Source organism: Gekko japonicus, unplaced genomic scaffold, assembly GCF_001447785.1.
Source record: "Gekko japonicus isolate JY-2015 unplaced genomic scaffold, Gekko_japonicus_V1.1 scaffold1254, whole genome shotgun sequence".
NCBI lineage: Eukaryota > Metazoa > Chordata > Lepidosauria > Squamata > Gekkonidae > Gekko > Gekko japonicus.
In genome coordinates this window covers 275,188-287,578 of record NW_015167088.1, presented here as the reverse complement: position 1 = coordinate 287,578, position 12,391 = coordinate 275,188, and the positions used below count along the sequence as shown (strand labels likewise).

General features: G+C 45.5%; 1 protein-coding gene and 1 long non-coding RNA gene across 2 annotated transcripts in view; both read left to right on the top strand.

Annotated features, from left to right (window-relative positions):
* Nucleotides 1–9,680, top strand: part of LOC107111825 — a 23,887-nt gene extending 14,207 nt beyond the window's left edge. The window contains exons 2-3 of the long non-coding RNA XR_001482571.1: nucleotides 1,932–2,004; nucleotides 9,581–9,680. This is a non-coding gene — a long non-coding RNA (uncharacterized LOC107111825). The remainder of the gene's footprint in view (nucleotides 1–1,931; nucleotides 2,005–9,580) is intronic.
* Nucleotides 1–12,391, top strand: part of LOC107111822 (cytosolic phospholipase A2 beta-like) — a 235,253-nt gene that overhangs the window by 154,078 nt on the left and 68,784 nt on the right. The window lies entirely within an intron of this gene.

Sequence of the window (12,391 nt, the reverse complement as noted above, 5' to 3'; positions counted from 1 at the left end):
TATATAAAGAAGAACAATTTGCCTGGGGAAATTGTTGTAAGATTCTTGAAGAGGCATGTGAGGGATGCAATCCTGAAAGCAGTCGCTGGAATACCCCTGAAAGTGGGGGGAAATACCATCAGAACGCTGAAGGATATTCCATCTGAAGTAAGTAGTAAGACAACGGAGAAAGAAATACAAAGAGCTCGTGCTTTTTCTTCAGACAAACTCAATTGGATATAAATGGCCATTTCCAGAAGGCATCACTTTCAAGATCAAAGACAAAAAAGAAAAGATTGACTCTGTTTTGAAAGCTCAAGAATTTCTAAGGGTTCAGCTGGGAAGACCATAGGACGGCAAAAAAGAAGAGGACAGCAAGTCCAGTGGCGAGCTAGACTCTGGTTCCTCTGGAGAGGACTCTCTGTCAGAGCAAGGGGCAGCAGCCCGAAAAAGTCCTTATAAGTTACGGAAGAGAAGGAGAAAGGAGAAGTAAAGGCTGGAGGACTCTGAATTGTGCCTCTGAGAATTTTGAAATGGGATGATTGGGGGTACTGTTTTTAGACAGTTAAATTTAAGCTTTAAAGGAAAAGTATTATAAATGTTTGACTCAGTTTATAATGTGATTAATGATGGGAAGACTTGATGTAACTAAGCTAGTAGGAGGATCTCCTCTCTTGGGTTTTTAGTTAGTAGTGGGTTTTTTACTTTATCCCGTATGGGTTCTTTACTTTATCCCGTAAATGTAGTTTCCCTTCCCTTTTCTTCTGTTATAGTTTTTGTAGTGATATAAAAAATAAAATAAAAAATCCCCTCCGGGGGCTCAAAAAAAGAAAAGAAAAAGAAAAAGGGACTTTGTTTTGAGATGACCAGTTCCAGTTCCAGCAAGACAATGCCACAAGGAAAGTGTTCAAGAAGAAAGAAGATTACAGTGTGGGAAGAGAAACTGACTGTGTGACACCTACTGAGGGAAATTTAATTATTAATTTGTTTTAAATGAAGGAGGGAAAAACAATTGTAAAATGAGATGCCACTGTTCTCTCCTGGAATGCTCTTTATATAGTCAGATTTGATGGTTTGTTAACATAATTGATGATTATTGACCACTCTCAATGTTAAGAAAAGCAATTTCTATATTGTTAAGCTAATACTTTTATAAGCAGTATATGACCTCCAACTCTTGGTTTTTTAGTGGGTTTTCCTTCCTTTCTCCTATAGTTTGTAGATCCTCTCCCTAATTTCATTGTAGTTTTTAGAAAATGCAAATTAAAAAAAAATCCCCTACGTGGGGCCATAAGAAAAAGAGGAGGGAAAAGGGAAATAGTGTTGGGAAGGGAATACAGGGAAAAGTGAGGTTACCCCCAAAAGCCCTTGTGGGTTCCTCACCACACGAATGGGTCCAGATCAGTCAGCACTGCAAAACTGGGCCAAACATTTCCATGGGAGAGGCTGCCAGGGGGAGGGAAGGAGGAAAAGCTGAAGACAGGGGGTCAGATAAATGTTGATGGTTTAGTGGGTGGGAAGGAAAGAAGGAAGCAGGAAAAGGACTATGGGGGCTGCCAGAGAAGGGAAAAGAGGGGATAGTAGGGAGGGGAAAATGAGGTCCTCCACTTCTGAAAGTATAAAAAAACAATTACCATACCATTTTGCTGACAGTTCTAAACTATGTCAAGGAGCACCGACAGTAATTCAAGTTTGTAGTACTAAGTCTGCTACCGAAGCACAGTCATTAAAATGTTTTTATGACACATTTAAGAACTTCTCCACAGGATGGGCATTTGGTGGGAGGAGGAACCTGTTTTTCTTCCTTGGGAAATCTCCTTTGCACAGTTCTGACTGGCCAGCTCAGCTAAGATGCCTTCCCCTTTCTCAAAGAAATCACATATTGCTAATTGGCTGGCCACAAGTATTTCAGGCTGGCTCACATGTAATTCACTGGCTTTGTTTTATTGCAGAACCAAGAGTTTCCCGTTTTCCTGCTGTCTGTCCGAATAATAAAAGCCACTAATATCATTTCTAGAGATTCATGTAAGTTGTGAAACTCCTTCATTGTACCTCTGATTCAAAATATGCTTGACGGGCAATGAAAGTTAGTGCTCGTTGTGTTGCATTATTTCTAGTTAGGTCTAATCTAAAGCTATTATACTTCAATTGTGTTTGAATGTTTTTGATGGATCAACATGGCTACTTCCTTTTTTCCCAAGTAAAAATAGTAACACAGAAGTTATTGTTAGAAATCCTGAATTGGTGAAGCACCATCAAATATGAATAATTTTGTTGGCATCTGAGAACTGATATTTTGTTTCAATCCTGTTGCCTGAGGAACTCCCACTCTTTTAAGCTGCTTTCAATCTGTTATCATACTCAGGTATAAATAGAGAGAAATTGGCATTATCCTAACTATATGTAGTGAAAATGTGTCCCAATGATTTTAGCAGAGCAGAGGCCTCCTTCACATGTGCAGCTGATGTTAATGGGAGCTGTTTCTCCATGCTGAGATCACATACCTCTGGAGAGCATGGGGGTAAATATGTGACTATTACACTCAAACATGCACGCAGGGCTAATAGCCTGGGTCTTTCTGATTCAATCAAGATTGTTCTAAGGTGGCACTTTATGCCCACTCTCTCCTGCTTATAGATACTATATGTGTTAAATACTGGGTTCAAGATGCATTGGACTGAACAGCTCTAATTTATCAAGTGATTTCAGGAACAAGACTGAAACAGCCTTGTTTAAATAGCATGCAAAAACCACACCCAACTCCCAATGATAGGCTATTTACATAACATTAGTTTCTCATTGGTCACCTCCAGAGTCCTGGTGTGCTATTGTTCTAGAGCTCCAAGCTCAGCCAGTCTCTAATACCCAGTCCTGGAATATTCCAGCCCTAACACATAACACCCCTCCCCCTAAGTTCCAAAGCACCTTAACATACATAGTCCTTAAGGTACGTTGGCTCGCGCCTTTCCTGGTGAGAGTGTCTCAGCTCAGATGGTGTTGGTGAAGTCGGGCCACTGGGGGACTTCCGGTCTGTGGCTCAACGATGGCGGTTGCTCTCCTCTACCTCTGGGGAGGCGATCTGCGCACCAGTGGTCCGGAGGGGTGCCACCTCAAGTGACACCGAGCAGAGTCCCGGGGCTCTGGAACAGTCTCTATGGATGTGGGTGACTCTGTGTGGTCAGAACAGTCCCTGGTGCGCGGTGCGTCCCCCTCCCCGCTGCACTCTGGAAGTGGTGGTAGTGGTCCCAGGTGGCTGGCCTCCGTGGCGACTGGTGCTGCTTCGGCTACCTCCAGCAGGAGATGGTGGTGAAACTGGTTGATGTGCTTGCACAGGACCTGTCCACCGTCGATAGATACCTCGTATGAGAGAGGGCCAGTGACTGCATAGACGGGGTCACCTAGAAAAAATCCTCTGGGAGCTTCCTGGCTCTCCAGTGAAGGGCAATGTCCAGTCCAGTAGTCGAGTCCAGTCGAGTAGTTAGGCATTTGCCCAGTTCCAAAGCACCTTAACATACATAGTCCTTAAGGTACGTTGGCTCGCGCCTTTCCTGGTGAGAGTGTCTCAGCTCAGATGGTGTTGGTGAAGTCGGGCCACTGAGCCTATGGTCCCAGTCCCTGTGGATGATCTGCCTAAGGGACTCCTTCATGGTTGGCACCATCCTCTCCGCTTACCTGTTGGTGGCCAGGTGAAAGGAAGTGGAGCGGATGTGCTGTATTAGGTAGCGGCCCAAGAACTCCTGGAACTCCCCCAAAGTGAAGGCAGTCCCGTTGTCCATCAAGACCATGTCAGGTAGGCCGTGCATGTTGAAGATTCATCTGAGGGCCCAGATTGCCGCTCTGGAGGAGGTGGAGGCAACCGGCAGAACCTCCAGCCATTTGGTGTAGGGGTCCACCAAAATAAAGAATATTTGTCCTTGGAAAGGGCCAGCAAAGTCCAAATGCACCCAGGACCAAGGGTTGCAGGTGGACTCCCAATGCTGCACAGGAGCACATGGTGGTTCCAGCTGGGTCTCTTGGCAGGCCTGGCAGTGCTGGACCCGGGCTTCTATTTCACTGTCCATTCCTGGCCACCACACATAGCTCTGGGTGAGTGCCTTCATTCGCACAATTCCGGGTTGTGTCTCATGCAGAGCTGCCAATACTTGCTGGCACAGGGGTGCAGGAACCATTACCCAACAGCCCCACAGTAGGCACCCCTTGTGAGCTGAGAGCTCATCATGGTGGATGAGACGGCTGCAAAGTCCAGGCCCACCCAGCTGGTGGGCCAGCCTCTCCCCACCCAGTCCAGAATGCGGGAGAGGATCCGGTCCTTCGCAGTGTGGTGAGAAATGTGCACGACATACAGAGGGCAGTCGGGAAGCTCCTCCAAGATCAAGATCTGGTGTGCAGGAGCTGGGTCTGGATCTGTGGAGCGGAGCGGCAAGCAGCTGAGGGCGTTCGCATGCCCCATCGCCTTCCCAGGACAGTGGAGAAGGGAGTACTGGTATCTCTCAGGGAATATGGACCAACGGAGAACCGGCAGTGAGAGCATCTGGGGGGGTTGGCAATCTGGGGCAAGAAGTCCCAGCAGAGGCTTGTGGTCCATCACAATGGTGAATGGCCACCCATAGAGGTAGTCATGGAATTTCTTGACCCCCCACAACGATGGCCAGCATCTCATCAATTTGCGCATAGTTGCGCTCGGCCGAAGACAGGGTGTCAGAGTAATATGCCACGGGGACTTCCCTGCCATCCGGCAGCTGGTGGCCAAGAACGGCGCCCAACCCCATATGAAGAAGCGTTGCAAGCAAGCATGATAGGCAGCTTTTTGTTGAAATGGGCCAGGACTTCATTGGAGGTGAGCAGCTCCTTCATGGCCCTGAACGCAGCAGCTTGCTGTTGGCCCCAGACCCATGAGGCCTTCTTGTTGAGGAGGCAGTGCAGCAGCTCCACCAGCACAGCTTTATGGGGCAAGAAGGAATGATAAAAGTTCCGGAGCCCCACGAAAGCCTGTAGCTCCTGATTGGAAGTGGGGGCAGGGGCACTGATGATGGCACGAACCTTGTCTGGGGTTGCATGGATGCCTTCAGCATTTATGGAGAACCCCAGGAACTTGACCTGAGGAACACCCAGGAGGCACTTTCTCCAGCTTCACCTTTAGACCGGCTGACTGGAACTGCTACAGGACAGCATGCAACCGGCTGATGAATTCCCCCTCCGTGGGGGAGGCAGTTAGAACATCATCAAAGAAAGGCTGGACCCCGGGGATTCCTTTAAGAAGAGAGTCCATGAGATTTTGGAAAATTCCCAGGACCACGCTGACACTAAACTGTAGCCACTGCACCTTGAACGCGCACCTGTGCGTGATGATGGTCTGGGCCTCAGTGGTCCCATCATCCATTGGGGTCTGCTGGTAGGCCTAGGTCAACTCTAACTTTCCGAAAATCTTGACACCCACCAGGGATGACAAGACATGGCTGACTACCGAGACCGGGTAGGCATGGTCCTGCAGCACCTTATTAATGGTACATTTATAGTCCACGCAGATGTTCCCCATTGGGCTTAATGGGCATGACAATGTGCAGACTGTGGCCTCTGGGTCCCCTTGGAACGGCAGGCATGGGCAATATGGCCAACTTTTCTGCGGCTTCAACATGTGGCATCTCAGAAATGGCAGGATCTCCACTCATGGGGCTCCTTGCAGCCCCACAAGGTGGCAGGTTCACTGGTGCAAGCTGTGGCAGGTGTGCAAGTGCTATGGCAGGCTGGGCGATGCATCCGCAGGACCTCCTCACTGTCAGACATGTCAGAAACTAAGGAAATGGTGGCCTGGTGCATTGTGGTCAGTCTTCTGGTTGCCAACCTCCCGGGACTTCTTGAATGCCATGGCCTCCTGGATCACCTTTTGGAGGTTTGTGTCCTCTCTGCTGATGAGCTTGTGATGGAGCTTCTCGTCCCAGAGCTTGAACACGAAATGGTCAAGGAGGGCTTCTTCGATGATCTGGAACTTGCATCGAAGAGCCAGATGGCACAGGGCAGCAACATAGTCAGAGGCCAATTAGTTGGGCTTCTGATTCTGCTTGAAGAAATTGAGGCGGTGAGCCAGTTGGGTGGGCTGGGGTGTGAAGTGGTTGGTGAGTGCTATAATGAGACCATCGAACGTGGCGAGTTGCAATGTGGTCAGTGCAATGAGGCCCTGGGTAGCTCCAGGGTGGCGATTCCACAAGAGCTAAGCAGCAGTGCCTTCTTCTTGGCGGTGCCCTTGATTCCCTGGAACTCCACGAAGTACTTCAGGCATTCCACCCAGGCCTCCCATTGCTCTGGGTGAGTGGGGTTGAACTCTGGAAGTAGTCCTGGAGCAGGAGCCATAGTCCCGATTGTGGTGTGATGCATGTGGCACTGGAGCTCGGTGCGTGGTGTGGTGCAGATGGATGCTAGGCTTGCTCAACAGGATCCCACCTTCGTTGCCAGTGTTAAATACTGGGTTCAAGCCGCATTGCAGTGAACAGCTCTACTTTATTAAGTGATTTCAGGAACAAGACTGAAACCTCAGGGCAACTGCCCTATTTAAATAGCATGCAAAAACCATACCTAAACACACCCAACTCCCAATGATAGGCTATTTACATAACATTAGTTTCTCATTCGTCACCTCCAGAGTTCTGGTGAGCTATTGTTCTAGAGCTCCAAGCTCAGCCAGTCTCTGGTACCCAGTCCTGGAATATTCCAGCCCTAATACATAACAATATCGGACAGCTTTGAGGATCTTTCCCACCTGATTGTTTCCCCCCTTTCTAAGATGGTAAAGATTGAGTGGGAAAGATAATTGGTGTAGTTCTGCTCCACAGAGATATGGGTCCAACCTGCATTGGTCTTTCCCACTGCTGTGCCAACGATCTCACATCATCTCACAAATTTCTGTCTGCATTTCATACCGCATCTGCTCTCCTACTGTTTCATCTCAGCATCGGCTGTCTGCATCATTTTATTGCCATTTAGTGGCGACTTTGAGGTCACTACAGTGTCCCACCGTATTATTTGGATTTGGTTTTAAGGTAGTTTAATTGCCGCTCCCTGCCCTCAAGCCGCTGTGAGCAATAAGCTGACAACTGGAGCCAAATCCTCCCCCCCATCTTTTCTAAAGAGATACACAAATTGTCATAAAGGAAACTAGTTAGCTGAAAATCCAGTCATCTGTATTTACAAGCAGCCAGGGAACATTTTTCTGCAATCAGCTTTTTATACTGAGCCAAATGGAAGGCGAAGGAAGCTGGTGCCACAGCAGAATGAAACAGCTTTACATAGCAAATGCATATTGGGCCATGGTTTCCACAAAGCCTTGTGTGTGGAGGCTTCATTTCTTCCAATTTTATCTGCTTAGGATCTCAACCTGTTGGTCTGATGATTGTATAAATTGCCTTTAGCCACTGTACTGCAAATAGTTCAGATGCCACTAAGGAAGGACCTAGATGTTACAAGAGACAGAATGAGTGCCTACATCTCCTCTTCCTCACAATGTTTATTGTAAAACAAAGTAAGATGTGATGTCATTGTGCTATGTGTTTTTCTTCCCCCATCTCACATTATTTAGCTTTATTGGTGGAGGCAGGAGGATGCCAAGCATTGTGTTTTATTGGGCATTACTAAGGAAATGGTAATAAGTAGTCATTGACATGATAGAGTTATATAAAATTATGAGTTTTGTGGGCTGGAGAAAGAGGACAGGGAGAAGCTTCCTCCCTTTTTCATGGGTTCATCCAGTGAAGGTGAAGGGTGGGAAATTCAGGAAGAACTTCTTCACACAGCACATAGTTAAACTGTGGAACTGTGGAACTTGGCCACCAACTTGGAAGGCTTTAAAAGGGGAGTGAACAAATTCATGGAGGATGGGGCTATAAAGGTCAACTAGTCTTGATGGATATCTACCTCCTCCAGTGCCAGAGATGGTATGCCTCTTTGTATAAGTTACTGGGGAGCAGAGGCAAGAGGATGCTGTTGCAGTCATCCTACTTGTGGGCTTCCTAGAGCAGCTGGTTGTCCACTGTGTGAACAAAACGCTGGACTTGATGGACCTTTGGTCTGATCCAGCTTAGCTCTTATGTTCTTACATTCATGCAGTGTCATGCTCCCTGACAGAGGGGAGTAACAATGGGGAGAAGGGGAAAAACACTCAGACCAATTTCACACAAGAGCTGCGCCGCGGTCATTCCTCCCTTTGCCCCACTTCTATTGGTCCTGTTTTTTGAGGATCACGAAACCGCGGGGAAAATTGGGCAAAGCCGTGTGTCAAAATGTGGCCATGTGGCTTTGAGTGGGAAATTGACCAATAGAAGCAGGGCAAAGGGAGGCACGACTGCGGCACAGCTCTTGTGTGAAATTGGTCCCAGTAAATCAGACTATACATGTGTGGTAGCAGTGTGGGACTATTCCTTGAGGACATGGCTTCCAAACCATTGTATCTTTATTTTCTTCAGCACTATGTGCTTTGGATCTCAGGCTGCAGTTCTCTTGCAAAATCTAGTTCCATCCTCGGGGTAAACTAAATCACTGGTAATTGAGGCAAGAACTCTCCAATTTTATGTCAAATGTCAAGCAATTCCTCAACGAAAGGAGAAGCATCTGAGGCATTTAAGATTCCACAGAGAGTGCAACAATATATTGCTTCAGCAGTTCATAGGGAAAGTGTTCCAACCCTTTTATCATTCGAGTTGCCCTTTTCTGCACTTTTTCCAAAGCTATAATATCCTTTTTAAGGTGTGGTGACCAGAGCTTGATTATCTTTTGGAGTAGGTCAAGGTGTTTGTAGTCCATAGAATCATATTGTTGCAAGCGACAGAAAGGCTGTTTTATGCAACATAGCTGAACTGATCTCACATCTAGTATGTTGTACTAAATGGGAAAGAGAAATGTAAAACATGTGAAATAAAATCTTCTGCAGGACCAATTTGATTTGAAGTGTTGGAAACATTTCAGTTCAAGAGGTTGTTCTTCAGGTAAAGTTGTTCACAGCAAAATAAAATACAGCAAAATAAAGATTAGCCTATTAATTACTTCACTGGATAAAGATGTAACACCTTTCTTCTAACAACACACAACTTCTACTGCCCTTAGGCACTCTGAGGGTTTTTCACAACTAGTTTCACCCTCTAGACCAACTCAAGGTGCCAGTTTAGATCTTTGAATTGCTACAGAATCTTGGGCCAGCCTACCCGAAGGACTGTCTTTTCCATTACGAGCGTATGCACCACCTCAGAGCCTCTTCCTGGTTGAGCCTTCCCTCTGAGTTGTGTGTTTGGCAGCTGTTTGGGCCCACTCTCTGTGACAGCCCCAACTCTATGGAATGGTATCCCTGAAGGAATATGGAGGGCACCTTTGTTAGTCTCCTTCTGGAAAAGATGCAAAGTTGCCCTCTATGGGTGGGTGTTTAGCAGAAAACTATATTATATTGTATCATTATATTATAATGAAAGTGAGTGTCATAGTTGGTATTCTTAATTGATTGGTTTTAATTGCTTGCTTGCTGGTCTAGCCTTTAGAAGTAGCCTTAAACATTGGGATTGGCAGTATATCAATATTTTCATAAATAAAATTAATAAACAGGCTGTTTTATTTCCTGCCACAGTGTCTGCATCTGATTGCTATGTGACCTTGAGTCTGCCAACAGCATCAAAAGAACAATTCAGAACCCAAACCATCAAAAACTCTGACACTCCAGTCTGGAATGAGACTTTCTACTATAGAATTCAACCTGAGATCAAGGTAAAGTTAGATAATTGAGGAATCATTCAATTTTCTGGAAAGCCTGTTAAGGGTTGTTGGGTTGAGGTGGGTGGGAATGACTCTTAAAACAATAATGTAGAACATTAGCTGCTTGGTTTAGGAATTTTCAAGAGAATGATATTTAAAATTTTAGAATTCCACCCTCCTCTAGAAATAGCCATGCACCATGTAAGTAATTTTGTGCACAGGTACGTGTATCAGAGGCAGATAGAGAGGGAGGAAATAAGATTGTATCTACATAGGAGGAGAGAGGAGAAGTGACAAGAAGTTCATATTTCAAACATGAAGAGTTCTAAAATTCACCTTGTATGAATTTTTACCCAGATTTTGGAGTACTAAATTACCTGATCATCTTTCTGAATGAAACTGTAACTGTAAACATTCCTCTTTGTTTGTTTCTTTTGTTTCCAAATATTGTACAGAGCACTGTGCATGAAAAGTTTTCCACGTCTTTCTGTTCCTTCTGTTCATATGCAACTTCTCCCTCTCCATGTTACAACTGAATACTGGCACTTGATAAAAAATGTCAAACCCCCCACCAGTATGACTGTATATGTGGTTTTATCTCAAGATCCTTTTTGTGAGCATATTAATAAAATGCAACATAAAAAAGAAAGGGGTTGCATTCATACAGATGCCCACATTACACTTTTGTAGTGACAGCATTGTTTATCTGAGGTTGCAGTCACATGCACCTTTAGATCTGACGTAGCTGCGAATGCCTGACAGATCTGGGAAAGGTCCTGCAGTTGTTGGCAACCCGTGCTGCTCCGCCACAGAAGCGGAGTTAAAAGGCACTGGGGAAAGTCCGGTCCTAATGCTTGCTGACGGGCTATGGGCAAACTTTCCCCTGTCTGACTGCTCAAGTGTGCTCTCAAGCTGTCGGGATGGTCTGATCATTCCATTCCGCCTCTGTGTCGTTTCCCCCCCTGCTTAGCAGTATGTGCATAATTGCATACTCCATAGGGAACCCTCAGTCCTTGTTTATGTGCATGGGAAACAAATGGCAAAAAAACCCACTTGCATGTGGTGGTGTCTGATCACACAGTGACAGGCTGAGCTAGAAGCACAGGGGACTGTTTTTTCTACTCATTAATGATTGATAGTATGCACCGGAGGCAGTCTTGAAAGAATTTTAGAGGGCAGCACATAGCTGCTTTTCACATAACCAAATGATATAAGCTAGAAAGGAAGAGGGAGTATAAAAAATACAAAAGGTGTAAGGTCTTATCTGATGAAACTTGAGTGAAACGGTCCATTGAGAGCTATACCATCAGAAAGAAAAGCTTGAGACTAATTTACTTCAAAGATAACACCTTTATGATTTGTTATTCACTGGATAATTAAAGAAGATATATTTTTCTGTGACAAGGTTTCATTATCATATCACGGTTGTTTTTCCTACCAACTTTAGCCTGTCCCATGATCTCTCGTCCTTGACTAGACCCTTGGTGGAGGCAGGGATTCCCCCCACTGCCAGGTTCCACTGCATCACTGCCAATCAGATGGCCCAGTCATTGGCCCAGTCGATGTTGTGTCGACATGTCTGTGTCTCTTCTGATGTGACCCAGAAATGATGTCATCATGTTGGTGATGTTTGGGCAATGCTCTGGTATTTGTGCAAAAACTCTATGGTAGAAGCCAAAGTGACCATAGAGATTTTGCTCAAATACCAGAGCATCATCTTGCTGTTGCTGTGTAATGACATCACTTCTGGGTCACATCGAAAGTGACATAGACATGTTGCTGCATTGTTGGCTGGGGTTCCCTCCCACTCCTGATAAATCCCTCCATCCTTACTCAGTTGCCAGGAGGGACCTGGCAACCCTAGTTCATGGTAGAGGCAGAAGGAAACAATTTTATCCCCTTACGCCTCTCTGTTTCAGCCCCCTGACCCGTGTGGCTATCATTTGTGGGTCCTATGACCTCAGGAATAAACTTTTCTGGGGTTGGAAGGGCCTGCTGGGGGGAGAAGAAAGTTCCACAATCATTAGCACTTTCCACTGAGGTACTGCTGGATCCAATCTACACATTCTAAATAATGTATCTTACATCAAAAATGATTGGATGAAGTTCCATGTTGGTAACTGTAAGGTGATGCACATTGGAACAGAAAAATTCCAACTTAATGTATAGACTAATGAGATCTGAACTGGCTGAGACTGAGAGGGAAAAAGATCTTGGGGTTGTAGTGGATAGCTCAATGAAAGTGTCAACTCAGTGTGCTGCAGTGGTGAAAAAGGCAAACTCTAAATTAGGGATTATTAGCAAAGGGATTGAGAATAAAATGACCACTATTGTAATGTCCCTGTATAGACGTATGGAGCGTCCTCATTTGGAATAATGTGTACAGTTTGGGTCACCATAGCTCCAAAAGGACATTGCAAAGCTGGAGAAAGTACAGAGGAGGGTAACCAAGATGATTAAGGGGTTGGAGCACCTTTCCTATGGGGAAAGGCTGAAGAGTCTGGTACTTTTCAGTTTAGAAAAGAGATGACGGGGCGGGGGGAGAATGGATGGATGATAGAGGTTTATATATAAAATTATGCATTAACTTTTCAGTTTAGAAAAGAGATGACGGGGCGGGGGGAGGATGGATGGATGGATGATAGAGGTTTATAAAATTATGCATTAATAATAATAATAATAATAA